The sequence below is a fragment of the Balaenoptera ricei genome, chromosome 5 (genome assembly GCF_028023285.1).
Source record: "Balaenoptera ricei isolate mBalRic1 chromosome 5, mBalRic1.hap2, whole genome shotgun sequence".
In the NCBI taxonomy this organism is placed as follows: Eukaryota; Metazoa; Chordata; class Mammalia; order Artiodactyla; family Balaenopteridae; genus Balaenoptera; species Balaenoptera ricei.
This window is the reverse complement of record NC_082643.1, coordinates 121,950,286-121,966,932: the sequence shown is the minus strand read 5'-3', so window position 1 is coordinate 121,966,932 and position 16,647 is coordinate 121,950,286. Positions and strand designations below refer to the sequence as shown.

At 39.5% G+C, this 16,647-nt stretch overlaps 1 pseudogene; it reads left to right on the top strand.

The window, feature by feature from the left end:
• The first annotated feature begins 14,499 nt into the window (after positions 1 to 14,499).
• LOC132366645 (oxysterol-binding protein-related protein 9-like) lies at positions 14,500 to 16,353 on the top strand (annotated as a pseudogene).
• Positions 16,354 to 16,647: the final 294 nt, after the last annotated feature.

Sequence of the window (16,647 nt, the reverse complement as noted above, 5' to 3'; positions counted from 1 at the left end):
CTAGCCTTCTATTTGTTTTTGATCTTTCTGGCTTGACTGAAGCACACTTAGACTATATGGTTAACCTTGGCTGACCATTCATATTTAAAAGTAAAGCATCAAAAAGCTGACTGGCTGTCCTGTGTCTGGAGGTGGTGATGGTTAATTTGGGGTTTCACTATAAGGTCCTCATGGGGCAGGCCATTTTCCCCTTTTTATTTTATTTTATGGATCCTTCTATGTCAGTATCTAAAGGTTGTTTTTCTGTGACCATTCAGATAAGAAGCCTACTTTCTTTTACCATTGGGCACATAGACCTTACTGCCTGCTCACATTCTAGAATTTGAACAGTAGGAAAAAGAGCTGGTGTTTCACCTTGCAGACTGGCTCTTAATTACGATTTTTAAAGATGTCACACCGTGGCTAATGTTTCCTGACCAGCCAGTAGTCACTCTCACATCATGTTATTTTTGATCTTCTGCATAATTCTTGTCACTACCTGAAACGTTTCTTGTTTACTTGTCTCTTTGTTTTATCTCTATCCCGTTCAAGAATGGAACCTGAGATCTTATCTGTTTTGTTCACTTCCTAGTACATAGTAGGTAGCTAACAAGTATCTATCAAATGAACAAATGATTATATGAGTGAATGGGATCTGAACTCCCTATTTATAAGTTTCTCAAAGGAAAAAACGTAAGTTGGGGGAGAGTTGGGAATGGAGGACAGAACCGCATGACTCACCAGTGGCATCTTCTGTCTCCTACATGCCAAACACAGTTTTTAAAACCAATGCCCATATTTTCAACCCAGCATCTCAAACACACTGTCTGGTGAGGTTTATGCCCCCAAATTCTGAGCCTATTTGGTTCTCTGCGCACAGGCTGGTAGCTTCCATGTTTATCCAGTCTACACTGCTTCTCAGCTACCACTCACTCCTCTGTTGGTTCTGTCTTCTTGCTCTTCTCTTATTCCTGAGGAGTTTGTACTTCTTTTATCCCTTTACGTTATTTAAATGGGAGAATCATAGATGATCTAAACAACTGAGGTCTCTCCATCATGCTCACCTAAAATCAGACTACTTTAATATGGAAACTGTTTTATTTTTTCTTCTTTTCCTTGTCTCACTATAAGGAATAGTTCCCATTTAGTCACATCTCTGAATTCAGAATGATCTTTTAAAATTGCAAATATGATTACGTTGCAGACTCCTTACTCTCTTAAAATACTTCAATGGTTTTGCATTGCTTTTAGGATAAGGGCAAATATTCTCCATGTACAATAGAACAGCACTGCATTGTCTAGCCTGCCTCTTTGGTCTCAGCTCTCACAGTTTGTTACAGCTAAGTGGGGCCTTTTTTTTTCAGGATCTCACATGACCTAAGCTCTCCTTTGCCATAAGACCTTCTGCATGTGCTTTTAGCCCTACTTCAATGTCACTTCCTCAGGATATCCTTCCCTGACCTCCCAGACTAGGTAAACTCCTCCTAGTCTCCCACTGAACTGTTATTTTTAAGTGTAACAACACCTAACATGGCTGTAGTTGATTCTTGACTGGGCAGTTATTTCATCACAACTAATGAGAGAGAGAAATGTTAACCTCCATGAGGTCATTAACGTATGCCCACAGCTTAGCATGGTACTTGGCATGATATAGGTTCTCAATAAATATTTTCTGAATGAATAAATGAATAAATGCAATCAAGCACAAAGCACTATGAAAAAGACAGGAGGCAAGCCCCTACAGAGCAGAGAGATCTTTGTCCTTTCAATCCTTACATTGTTTATTGGCTTCTAGCGTGATTACACATCCTGCTTTAGCCTTGGCCTTTAGGAGAATTTGGTAGCTTTATACACAGTATTACCGCTGACCTTTTTTTTTTTTTTCTTGACATTCACTCTTCATAGATTTGATTCAAAGGAGGCACAAGTTTTAAAACTCCAGTAGTATATTTGTTCTTTTGTGGGAACCAACAACCAAATAAAACTAGCCCTAAATCTTCTGAATTGCTCAATTCTATCATTTCTACTACTGTATACCACTGCAGCACTGGTTTCTTAATAAAAGGCTTCTTATTCTAATGTTTTCTGAGAGTTCAAAAAATGGGCCTGGGATGGCCATGTCAGATATTTCATAATAGTGAATTAATTCTCATCTTAAAAAAAATACAGTATTTACTATTTTATTCCATAATGGGAAACAGAAATCAAGTTTGCCCCAGTGTATCATCATAAGAATTCATATTCATCATATCAGGCTGTCAACAATCTCACACTTTGTCTATCAGATTTTGTGAAAAGCACTGATGACAAGAATCCTTATTAAGGTATGAGCTGATGATAGCATTAAAAAGTGAATTATGATAAGCTGACCTTACTCGAGAAAATATATAAAGAAAGCGTATGTAACTGTGGCACTGAATTCATGGTTTTGTGTCTTTGCTACTGTCAGCTATGTGAGGAAAATGAGCATTAGGCACTTGCTTCACCCTTTTATGAACACTCTTTCTGCTTATCTCATCCTTTAGGGATCCATCCATGACTTAAGTAGGTGAACTCTAAGGAAAAGTCATTGGATGCTCTTGAGGCCATAATTTTGTGGAAAAGCTTTTTCTTTTCCTTTACATAGAAATACAGACAAGAAAGAAAAAGTCCTCAGGTTTGAAATTTCCTCATTGAAGAAGGTAATTTTCTTGCAGCAAAGACTTTGGAAATGATTGTATAAAACGGAGCCCAGAAAGGGAAAAAGTGGCAAGGACTCTTATTTTCTTGGTTTCTGTTTTTTATCTGCTATTTTCTAAGGAAAAAAATGAGATGATAGAGAAGTGAACTTGTCAAGATATCAATGTGTAACTTGTCTTAAGTATAAGTCTGAGGTTTATACCTTGCCGATTTCATCAGTACATGATAATGCTATTCTTTCGTGAGGCAGAATCCTTCCCATTACAAGACACTTGCTTAGTAAATTAATAATAGGGTCACTTGAAATATTATCGATGCTGAAACTTTATATTTTAATAATGTAAATCATATACTTGGCATGTTTGCATGTAATCAGCCTGCAATCAGATAAGAAAAGAACAGACACTTAATTTGAGAGCTCATTTTTGTGCCATAGTTGTATTTGTGTAATGCTCTTTGTCTGACCTGAACACCTACCTATGAAATGACAAAAGATCATTGAGGTAGATTTCTTTGTTTAGCCTTGAAATTCTGCAGACTGTATAACTTCAACAATCATAAGAGAAAAATAAACTGTTTGATTTGTGAGCTTTATGTTGTGGTTTAATAGGAACATGGTTCTCGAGTTCACTAGGGACTTGCAGGCCACTCCATCATTTTCCCTTGCCGTCTGACACCTTAAAGGAAAGATAAAGTGGAGATGAAAGAACTTACTCCAAGGAAAACTCCAAGGTGAGTATCAAATGCTGTCAACTCTCAAGGAAGGTGAAATATTATTTCCACATAGATTTTTCTGATAGAATTCTGCCTTTCTAGGAGCACAACACCTAATCAAGTAATCTGAATGTTGGTGTGCCCCAGCAGTGATATTTTACCCAAATGCAGTGCACTGTGAGAAAACTAATTAACTTTGACTTCACTGTATCTATCCCCAGAAGATTCAGCTCTCTTGTTGTTTGGGTAGAATAATTAAAGAAAAATAAAATTTCCCCAAAGAGAACAACTTTTGGTTCTATTATTGTAACACAGAAATGAAATAAATTGTTGCCTTGGAAAGAAATGAACTGCAAACTCTTTCCATCTGTTTATTTGGGAAGGAACGCAGGTTACCTCATCCTCACTGCCACAGATGATTATTAGCTCTTTTGTTCTGGTTTCTACAGCATGGAAGACTGCTCATCTGTCAACGGCTTCACACACCAGGCCTGGCTATGCCTATCCTTGCCAAATGATGGGTGAGTGAAGTATAATGCCCCAAATTGTGGACAGTAGTGAGCTAACGTCAGCTACCCAGGCAGCTTTGTTACATTTTTAACTGCTGCTCAGCGAAGGACATGAGAATTTAAACCTCCAGGGCAAGACCCAATCACTGAAATCTCCAGCTCAAAGCTTGAAATGTCATACCTAATCAATCAGTTGTTAGGGATCACAGAATATTTTTTTAGCTTTTATTCTGGAATTGGCTAGAGATTGAATATAACTTGAAGAACGAGAGTTTATCACACATTCCATCAAATTCACTTTTGTAAGTGAGATAACCAGTGGATAAACTCTGTCATGGGTGGCCAAAGTCTTGTTAATTGGACAGAGCACTTAGATGTTGAGTAGAAGATAAATAATTTTTCTAAATTATAAGCAGTTTCATAAGAATAAGTCGACTCTGTAAAAACCTTTGAAAAGCTCTAATCTCTTTTCACCAAATCCCATGAACTGCAGGACTTTCTGGAGTTGTTAATTTAAGATAATAGGAAAAGTTTGTGAACCTGCTGTCTTTGATTTACTTTTCTAGGCTATGAGTAAAATTTATACAAAAATTCACCACCCACATTTAGAATGATTGACAAAAGTGAATACAGGAACCAAAGGGAATTCTGAAGGATAAAAAATTATCCTACTTGTTTCAAAAACATTAAAAAAAATTGTTTCAATTGCTAAGCACTCTTATTTGAGACTGGCCATAACTTGTGTTGCTCAGTTTTGATCTGACAACCAAAAGCAGGTCAGCAAATTTTTGTCTCCACAAACATTCTGAGCTCATGAAAAAAGATGTGAGATCTCTACATGGTGGCCTGAAGTTACACAATTTTGGTCAACTCACAATACATGAGAATAAGTGTAGTGCTTTTGATACTGCTCCTTAAGGTCAGATTACAAGGAAGGCTGACATTAAAATTCTGTTTGAACCATATGTCAGCTCTTCCTTCATGGCTTAAAACATGAAACAAGTTTTCGACCTTCAAAGAATTGAACAAAAACACCATATGTCTTTGACATTTCATGCTCAATAGACAATGTTTTCTGTTTTTCTGTTCTTAATTTTGACAACATTTTATTTGGGGCATACTACTCATGGGACAACATTCTTTTGCTTTTGCTCTCAAAACCAAGGACCTATCAATTAATGTAGAAGATAAAATAGAAATTGATGCTGGCAATATATAACTTAAGCACAGTTACAGAATATGTTAACTTCCAAAGACAAAAATTGAAGAAAAGCCATAGAATGTTTGGCTATCTCCCTCCTTGAAAGATGTGGCAAGGAATCTAGCACATTCCAAATATATTCTCTCATTCAAGGATTTAAATTGAAATTCTGGGCTCTCAAGTAAAATGTTTCAAAGGAATGTTTCTGTGGACTCTGCTGTGGGCTTCATCTCACCATATGTTGGGTGTACAAACAGTTCAACAGGGCTCAGTGGCAGATACAGCAGCACTATGTTAGCAATGCCATACTCTAGCTGAAGGATTATTTGTGGTCCCGGTACTTTTTCCTCCATTCACACGGAAGAGAGGGCTCAATCTGTACTCTGCCCTCAGGATAGGGTCATTAAAGCAGTGTGCAGGAGATTGGTTCAAGATGGCGGAGTAGAAGGACGTGCTCTCACTCCCTCTTGTGAGAGCACTGGAATCACAACTAACTGCTGAACAATCATCGACAGGAAGACACTGGAACTCACCAAAAAAGATACCCACATCCAAAGACAAAGGAGAAGCCGCAATGAGACGGTAGGAGGGGAGCAATCACAATAAAATCAAATACTGTAACCGCTGGATGGGTGACTCACAAACTGGAGAACCACAGAAGTCCACCCACTGGAGTGAAGGTTCTGAGTCCCATGTCAGGTTTCCCAACCTGGAGGTCTGACAACGTGAAGAGGAATTCACAGATAATCAGACTTTGAAGGCTAGCGGGATTTGATTGCAAGACTTCAAGAGGACTGGGGGAAACAGAGACTCCACTCTTGGAGGGCACACAAAAGTAGTGTGTGCATCAGGACCTAGGGGGAAGGAGCAGTGACCCCATAGGAGACTGAACCAGACCTACCTGCTAGTGTTGGAGGGTCTCCTGCAAAGGCAGGGGGTGGCTGTGGCTCACCGCCAGGACAAGGACACTGGCAGCAGAAGTTCTGGGAAGTTCTCCTTGGCGTGAGCCCTCCTGGAGACCGCCATTAGCCCCACCAAAGGGCCTGTAGGCTCCAGTGCTGGGTTGCCTTAGGCCAAACAACCAACAGGGAGGGAACTCAGCCCCACCCATCAGTAGAGAAGTGGATAAAAGTTTTACTGAGCTCTGCCCACCAGAGACACACTCAGCTCTACCCACCACGAGTCCCTCCCATCAGGAAGCTTGCACAAGGCGCTTAGATACCCTGATCCACAAGAAGGCAGACAGCAGAAGCAAGAAGAACTACCATCTTTCAGCCTGTGGAACGAAAACCACATTCACAGAAAGATAGACAAAGATGAAAAGGCAGAGGACAATGTACCAGATAAAGGAACAAGATAAAACCCCAGAAAAACAACTAAATGAAGTGGAGATAGGCAACTTTCCAGAAAAAGAATTCAGAATAATGATAGTGAAGATGATCCAGGACCTCGGAAAAAGAATGGAGGCAAAGATCAAGAAGATGCAAGAAATGTTTAACAAAGACCTAGAAGAATTAAAGAAGAAACAAATAGAGATGAGCAATACAATAATTGAAATGAAAAATACACTAGAAGGAATCAATAGCAGAATAACTGAGGCAGAAGAACAGATAAGTGACCTGGAATACAGAATGGTGGAATTCACCGCTGCGGACCAGAATAAAGAAAAAAGAATGAAAAGAAATGAAGACAGCCTAAGAGACCTCTGGGACAATATTAAACGTACCAACATTCATATTATACGGGTCCCAGAAGGAGAAGAGAGAGAGAAAGGACCCAAGAAAATATTTGAAGAGCACATAGTTGAAAATTCCATAACATGGGAAAGGAATTAGGCAGCCAAGTCCAGGAAGCACACAGAGTCCCAGGCAGGATAAACCCAAGGAGAAACATGCCGAGACACATAGTAATCAAATTGACAAAAATTAAAGACAAAGAAAAATTATTAAAATCAACAAGGGGAAAATGACAAATAACATACAAGGGAACTCCCATAAGGTTAACAGCTGATTTCTCAGCAGAAACTCTACAAGCCAGAGGAGAGTGGCACGATATATTTAAAGTGATGAAAGGGAAGAACCTGCAACCAAGATGACTCTACCCAGCAAGGATCTCATTCAGATTCGATGGAGAAATCAAAAGCTTTACAGACAAGCAAAAGCTGAGAGAATTCAGCACCACCAAACCAGCTCTACAACAAATGCTAAAGGAACTTCTCTAAGTGGGAAACACAAGAGAAGAAAAGGACCTACAAAAACAAACCCAAAACAATTAAGAACATGGTCATAGGAACATACATATTGATAATTACCTTAAACATGAATGGATTAAATGCTCCAACCAAAAGACAGAGGCTTGCTGAATGGATACAAAAACAAGACCCATATATAAGCTGTCAACAAGAGACTCACTTCAGACCTAGGGACACATACAGACTGAAAGTGAGGGGATGGAAAAAGATATTCCATGCAAATGGAAATCAAAAGAAAGCTGGAGTAGCAATACTCATATCAGATAAAATAGATTTTAAAATAAAGAATGTTACAAGAGACAAGGAAGAACACTACATAATGATCAAGGGATCAATCCAAGAAGATGATATAACAATTATAAATACATATGCACCCAACATAGGAGCACCTCAATATATACGGCAAATGCTAACAGCTACAAAAGAGGAAATTGACAGTAACACAATAATAGTGGGGGACTTTAACACCTCACTTACACCAATGGACAGATCATCCAAAATGAAAATAAATAAGGAAACACACGCTTTAAATGACACAATAGTCCAGATAGATTTAATTGATATTTATAGGATACTCCATCCAAAAACAGCAGTTTATACTTTCTTCTCAAGTGCACACAGATCCAAAACCTATGGGATGCAGCAAAAGAAGTTCTAAGAGGGAAGTTTGTTGCAATACAATCCTACCTCAAGAAACAAGAAAAATCTCAAATAAACAATCTAACCTTACACCTAAAGGAGCCAGAAAAGAACAAACAAAACTCAAAGTTAGTAGAAGGAAAGAAATCATAAAGATCAGAGCAGAAATAAATGAAATAGAAACAAAGAAAACAATAGCAAAGATCAATAAAACTAAAAACTGGTTCTTTGAGAAGATGAACAAAAGTGATAAATGTTTAGCCAGACTCCTCAAGAAAAAGAGGGAGTGGACTCAAATCACTAAAATTAGAAATGAGAAAGGAGAAGTAACAATGGACACCGCAGAAATACAAAGCATCATAAGAGACTACTACAAGCAACTCTATGCCAATAAAATGGACAACCTGGAAGAAATGGACAAATTCTTAGAAAGGTATAACCTTCCAAGACTGAACCAGGAAGAAATAGAAAATATGAACAGACCAATCACAAGTAATGAAATTGAAACTGTGATAAAAAATCTTCCAACAAACAAAAGTCCAGGAAGATGGCTTCACAGGTGAATTCTATCAAACATTTAGAGAAGAGCTAACACCCATTTTTCTCAAACTCTTCCAAAAAATTGCAGAGGAAGGAACACTCCCAAACTCATTCTATGAGGCCACCATCACCCTGATACCAAAACCAGACAAAGATACTACAAAAAAAGAAAATTACAGACCAATATCACTGATGAATATAGATGCAAAAATCCTCAACAAAATACTAGCAAACAGAATCTAACAACACATTAAAAGGATCATACACCATGATCAAGTGGGATTTATCCCAGGGATGCAAGGATTCATCAATATATGCAAATCAATCAATGTGATACACCACATTAACAAACTGAAGAATAAAAACCATATGATCATCTCAATAGATGCAGAAAAAGCTTTTGACAAAATTCAACACCCATTTATGATAAAAACTCTCCAGAAAGTGGGCATAGAGGGAACCTACCTCAACATAATAAAGGCCATATACAACAAACCCACAGCAAACATCATTCTCAATGGTGAAAAACTGAAAGCATTTCCTCTAAGATCAGGAACAAGACAAGGATTCCACTCTCACAACTATTATTCAACAAAGTTTTGGAAGTCCTAGCCATGGCAATCAGCGAAGGAAAAGAAATAAAAGGAATAAAAACTGGAAAAGAAGAAGTAAAACTGTCACTGTTTACAGATGACATGATACTATACATAGATAATCCTAAAGATGCCACCAGAAAACTACTAAAGCTAACCAATGAATTTGGTAAAGTTGCAGGATACAAAATTAATGCACAGAAATCTCTTTCATTCCTATACACTAACAACAAAAGATCAGAAAAAGAAATTAAGTAAACAATCCTATTCACCATTGCAACAAAAAGAATAAAATACCTAGGAGGTAAAAGACCTGTACTTAGAAAACTAAAAGACACTGATGAAAGAAATCAAAGATGACACAAACAGATGGAGAGATATACCATGTTCTTGGGCTGGAGGAATCAATATTGTGAAATGACTATACTACCCAAAGCAATCTACAGAGTCAGTGCAATCCCTATCAAACTACCAATGGCATTCTTCACAGAATTAGAACCAAAAATTTTACAATTTGTATGGAAATACAAAAGACCCTGAATATCCAAAGCAATCCTGAGGAAAAAAAACGGAGCTGGAGGAATCAGACTCCCTGACTTCAGACTGTACTACAAAGCTACAGTAATCAAGACAATATGGTGCTGGCACAAAAACAGAAATATAGATCAATGGAACTGGATAGAAAGCCCAGAGGTAAACCCATACACCTATGGTCAACTAATCTATGACAGAGGAGGCAAGGATATACAGTGGAGAAGACAGTCTCTTCAATAAGTGGTGCTGGGAAAACTGGACAGCTACATGTAAAAGAATGAAATTAGAACACTCCCTAACACCCTACACAAAAATAAACTTAAAATGGATTAAAGACCTAAATGTAAGTCCAGACACTATAAAACTCTTCGAGGAAAACATAGGAAGAACACTCTTTGACATAAATCACAGCAAGATCTTTTTGGACTAACCTCCTAGAGTAATGGAAATAAAAATAAATAAATAAATAAATAAATGGGACATAATAAAACTTCAAAGCTTTTGCACAGCAAAGGAAACTATAAACAAGATGAAAAGACACCCCTCAGAATGGGAGAAAATATTTGCAAACGAATCAACAGACAAAGGATTAATCTCCAAAATATATAAACAACTCATGCAGCTGAATATTGAAAAAACAAACAACCCACGGCTTCCCGGGTGGCGCAGTGGTTAAGAATCCACCTGTCAATGCAGGGGACCCAGGTTCAAGCCCTGGTCTGGGAAGATCCCACATGCCGCGGAGCAGCTAAGCCCCCATGCCACAACTACTGAGCCTGCGCTCTAGAGCCCACGAGCCACAAGTACTGAAGCCCACGCACCTAGAGCCCGTGCTCCACAAGAGAAGCCACCACAATGAGAAGCCCACACAACACAACAAAGAGTAGCCCCCGCTCGCTGCAACTAAAAACGAAAGCCTGCACGCAACAACAAACACCCAACGCAGCCATAAATAAATAAATAAATAAATAAATAAATAAATAAATAAATAAATCAAACCCAATCCAAAAATGGGCAGAAGACCTAAATAGACATTTCTCCGAAGAAGACATACAGATGGCCAAGAGGCACATGAAAAGCCGCTCAACATCACTAATTATTAGAGAAATGCAAATCAAAACTACAATGAGCTATCACCTCACACCAGTTAGAATGGGCAGCAAATGCTTCAAATGCTGGATAGGGTGTGGAGAAAAGGGAACCCTCTTGCACTATTGGTAGGAATGTAAATTGATACAGCCACTATGGAGAACAGTATGGAGGTTTTTTAAAAAACTAAAAATAGAATTACCATATGACCCAGCAATCCCACTACGGGGCATATACCCTGAGAAAACCATAATTCAAAAAGAGTCATGTACCCCAATGTTCATTGCAGCACTATTTACAATAGCCAGGTCATGGAAGCAACCTAAATGCCCATTGACATATGAATGGATGAAGAAGATGTGGTACATATATACAATGGAATTTTATTCAGCTATAAAAGCGAACGAAATTGGGTCATTTGTAGAGATGTGGATGGACCTAGAGAGTGTCATACAGAGTGTAGTAAGTCAGAAAGAGAAAAACAAATATCGTATATTAACGCATATATGTGGAATCTAGAAAAATGGTACAGATGAACTAGTTTGCAAGGCAGAAATAGAGACACAGATGCAGAGAACAAATGTATGGACACCAAGTGTGGACAGCAGGAGTGGGGTGGTGGTGGTGGTGGTGGTGGGATGAATTGGGAGATTGGGATTGGCATATATACCCTAATATGTATAAAATAGATAACTAATAAGAACCTGCTGTATAAATAAAATAAATAAAATAAAATAAAATAAAAAATAAAGCAGTGTGCAGATGGGGAAAAAACAGAGTCAATTTTCAGCTTCTGAGTTTCAAAGTTAACTCTGGAAATACATAGGAGGCAATAGCTTTAAAGAAAAAGTTTTTGTATCTCAAAAGGCCAGATGCTGAAGGAATCAAAGCATAAAGTTAATGCCAAAAAGAACATATTTGGAAGAATACATAAGATATAAGAGCAAATTTCTGTTGCTCCAGTGATTTTAAAATATCCCTCTGAAATGGGGGTGAAGCTGAATTTGAGAATCATCAAGTATGAGAGGGTGATGTGGGCTCTGAGAAGAGGTAAACATGGGGCAACAGAACCCCTATAGGTTTGGGGTCCCAAAGTAGGGGGGGACTTGTACCCTACTTCCCATTATGAGCCCTGGAGGTGGCAGCCTTGCAGGACTCCCACCCCACTACATAGTGTGCAAGCTTTAGCAGAGAGATGGCTAAGTGGATGACAGTGCTGGAGACAGAAACAGTTAGCTGGTCACAGTTCTAGTGTAGTGTGGTAGAGCAGGGCAACATTTTATAAGCCCCCAAAAGGGTGGAATTTAGATGAGGAAGAGCTGGTGAACTTGAAGAGACCTCAAATGACAGATGACGGGATTCTAGAAATAAACACAGGTATTAGCCACAGACAAGATAGGAAACTGGGATGTCCAGCATGTCATCATGGAGGGTTGACAGTGACCAGGAACTGTCACTGGACTACAGACCATGACATTTCAACAGATGCAAGCATGGATAGATGCCACATGAGGGCCAGGCTCTACCCACGGTACTCTGCCTTAGTGCTATGTAATCCTCCAGAACTGAGATGCAACCTGGGAGAAAGGGGAGAGGGAAAATTCTGAACTGCTCAAGATTGAATGACCAATGGCCACAAAAAGGATTTTGAGGTGTCAGGAAAGTTCCATTATAGAGAATATATTTGTACTAAAATTGTCATTTCTGCACGTTTGTGGCCCAACATCTCATACTCACTTCACGTATAAAAGTCTAACTTGAGTAGATCAGCTGCTGTCTAACTAGATACAGGAAGCAGTCACTAAGTTTCAAGATTACAGAGGGAAAGAGAAAGACTGACACCTGAGGAAGGAAGCGATGTTATTTCCAGTCTTGTAATGTAGTTTTTTCCATAGTTACTTAACATATCAATATTTGCTTGTCTGATACAGGATTTGGCAATCCATGGCTCCTGGACCAAATCCAGCCTGCCGGCTGCCTATTTTATAAAGCTTGCCAATTAAAATTGTTTTAATATTTTCAAATGGTTGTAAACAAATCAAAAGAAAATCATATAAAATTCAAATTTCAATGTCTGGAAATAAAATTTTATTGGAAAATAGCCACACCTATTTGTTTGTGTAAAGTAGCTTTTGCATTACTATAGCAAAATTAAGTAGTTACAACAGACCATATGACCCTGACAGCCCAGTATTTTTGCCATCTATTCATTTACAGAATAAGTTTGACAACCCCAGATCTAGTAGCAAACTCCCCGGTTGAACAGTCAATAGAACTCAACTCATCAAATATGTTTGCTAGGATTCCCTGGCAGTTGGATATTAAATTAATCAAGCTGTTGCTTAATTTGAGTGAGTTATTGTATGTAAAAGTCTTAGGAGCAGAGTCTGACACATGGTAAGCACCATCTAAGTGATGGCTAGTCTTCTCATTTGTGATCTTGCATAATTTGAAATTATACCTCTAGCTGCTGCTAGGATTTACTTCTATGGTTTCAATATTATTATTTTATCTTTTAAACTTGAAGAACCAAGTTTCTATTCAATTTGCTATCAGTTAAAGTAAAAAGTCATCTAAATGTTGCAAGTCATACCAGTAAAAGTCAATCATCATGCCTTGTTTACTCTGAAATATGAACCTAAATTATGAAAAGATGTCACTACTGTTCCAATATTGTTTCCAATAGAATAATAATGGTAACAGTAGTTAGCATCTACTTCATGCCTTCCAAATGTTAAGCATTTTAAATGCGTATTTTCACTTAACTCTAATGACATCCCCACAAGGTAGTGCTATCCCCCGTCTATAAATGGAAAACTTGGGCTCAGAAAGACCAAGGACCTTGCTCACAGTTGTGGTTCATAAGTGGCAGACCCAGATCCAAGTACTAGTCTAAATCTGTGGTCTTCCCTCTAAACCGTATGACTTTTTCTTTACAATTTCTAGCTTCATGTATCATTCACTCCTCTACTTAGTCTTCTTTCGAGAAAAACTCCCATTAACAAGCTGGTTAAGGAGAGCTAGAAGTCTAATTGGTGACCAGAAGCAAATTTAATTCTGTGAGCCAAGACCCTGTGTGGTAAGGAAACTCGCAGCCATGCCCTCTTCAGCACCGCTTAATTGCCTTCCCCTCCTGTGGGAAGCAGCAGTTGGGGGTGTCCATTGACCTCCTGTGGTGGCAGTTTGGAACACAGCAAAGATGCCCTTACTGGCTGAACCTGACCGGACTGACTGTGCAGCAGCCCGGTGATCCCGCGGAGGCGGGAGAAGAGGGGGTGCTCAGAAGCAGCCCTCGGCTCCCTGCCCTGGAGGCACAGAGGGCGGGGGTCTTGGTGAAGGTCTTTCTTGACGGCTACTTGAGGAGGTTTGGATTCAGGATTTGTTCCTAGTGTCCAAGACTTTGATAAGAAACTTACAGAGGCTGATGCTTACCTACAAATCGTTTTGTTTTTTTTTTAATTGAAACACCTGATCCTTGGGTCATTTGCATTCTTAATTTATTTATTTATTTATTTTTGGCTGTGTTGGGTCTTCGTTTCTGTGCGAGGACTTTCTCTAGTTGCGGCGAACGGGGGCCACTCTTCAACGCGGTGCGCGGGCCTCTCACTATCGCGGCCTCTCTAGTTGCAGAGCACAGGCTCCAGACACGCAGGCTCAGTAGTTGTGGCTCACGGGCCCAGTTGCTCCGCGGCATGTGGGATCTTCCCAGACCAGGGCTCGAACCCGTGTCCCCTGCATTGGCAGGCGGATTCTCAACCACTGCGCCACCAGGGAAGCCCTTACTTACAAATCTTGATAGAACAGTTAAAGCTTTTTGATGACAAACTTCGAAACTGCAAAGATGATGAACGGAGAAAGAAAACTGAAACTCTAAAAGAAACAACAAATAGCATGGTAGAATCAATTAACGTTGTTGCTGCAGATCGCTAAAGACCAGTGTAATGTGGAGAAGCACGCAGATGGAATTATAAGTACTATTAATCCTGTAGATGCAATATATCAACCTAGTCCCTTGGAATCTGTGATCAACACAATGCCTTCTCAGACTGTCTTACCTCCAGAACCTGCTCAGTTGTGTAAGTCAGAGCAGCGTCCATCTTCTCTACCAGTTGGACCTTGTATTAGCTACCTTGGGACATCATCAGACTCCAACACCAAATAGTACAGGCAGTGGGCACTCACTACTTAGTAGCAGTCTAACTTCTCCAAGCCATGTCAACTTGTCTCCAAACAGTCCCAGAGTTTTCTTATTCTAGCAGTGAAGATGAATTCTATGATGCGGATGAATTCCATCAGAGTGGCTCATTCCCAAAGCACTTAATAGATTCCACTGGATCTGCCTCAGTCTTGACACACAGCAGCTCAGGAAATAGTCTAAAGCACCCAGATACCACGGAATCACTTAATTCTTCCATGTCCAATGGAACAAGTGATGCTGACCTTTTTGATTCACGTGATGATAGAGATGAGGAAGGGGAGGCAGGGTCGGTGGAAGAGCACAAGAGAGTTATCATGCATCTGTTGTCACAGGTTAGGCTTGGAATGGATCTTACTAAGGTAGTTCTTCCAACATTCATTCTTGAAAGAAGATCTCCTTTAGAAATGTATGCAGACTTTTTGCACATCCGGACCTGTTTGTGAGTATTAGTGACCAGAAGGATGCCAGAGATCGAATGGTTCAGGTTGTAAAATGGTACCTCTCAGCCTTTCACGTAGGAAGGAAAGGATCGGTTGCCAAAAAGCCATACAACCCCACTTTGGGTGAGATCTTTCAGTGTCACTGGACATTACCAAATGATACTGAAGAGAACTAGTTTCAGAAGGACCAGTTCCCTGGGTTTCCGAGAATAGTGTAACATTCGTGGCTGAGCAGGTTTCCCATCATCCACCCATTTCAGCCTTTTATGCTGAATGTTTTAACAAAAAGATACAATTCAATGCTCATATCTGGACCAAATCAAAATTCCTTGGGATGTCAATTGGGGTGTACAACATAGGACAGGGCTGTGTCTCGTGTCTAGACCATGATGAACATTACATTCTCACATTTCCCAATGGTTATGGAAGGTCTATCCTCACAGTGCCCTGGGTGGAACTAGGCGGAGAATGCAATATTAATTGTTCCAAAACTGGCTATAGTGCCAATATCATCTCCCACACTAAACCTTTCTATGGGGGCAAGAAGCACGGAATTTCTGCTGAGATTTTTTCTCCAAGTGACAAGAAGTCTTTCTGCTCAATTGAAGGGGAATAGAATGGTGTAATGTATGCAAAATACTCAACAGGGGAAAATATCTAGTTTTTACAGATAGCAAGAAGTTGCCTATAATCAAGAAGAAAGTGAGGAAGTTGGAAGATGAGAATGAGTACGAATCCCGCTGCCTTCGGAAGGATGTCACTTTCAACTTAGAAATCAGAGACATTGATGCAGCAACTGAAGCCAAGCACAGACTTGAAGAAAGACAAAGAGCAGAAGCCCGAGAAAGGAAGGAAAAGGAAATTCAATGGGAGACAAGGTTATTTCATGAAGATGGAGAATGCAGGGTTTATGATGAACCATTACTGAAACGTCTCAGTGCTGCCAAGCATTAGGTTGGGAAATGCAAAGTTTGCTCCTGGTGACCAGGGCAGAGGCACAATGAAGTAACAATCTTCCTTTGGGAGAACCTATTCACTCCCTTCTTATTGCAGTGGTTCCTATCTCAGGGATACTGGACTTTCTGATGCAGATGAACAATTGAAGCGAGAAAAGCTTCCCTTTTTCCTGTTCTGTGGCAGTTACAATGTTGACTTTGGTCTTGAGAAAAACTTCAGGTTTTGAAAACAAGATGACTGCTCCTTTTCCAAATCCCACGTTATAAATCCCAGTCTCAGACTCTGCACTCTAGTATTGCTGTTGAGATATACAACATCTGTTTC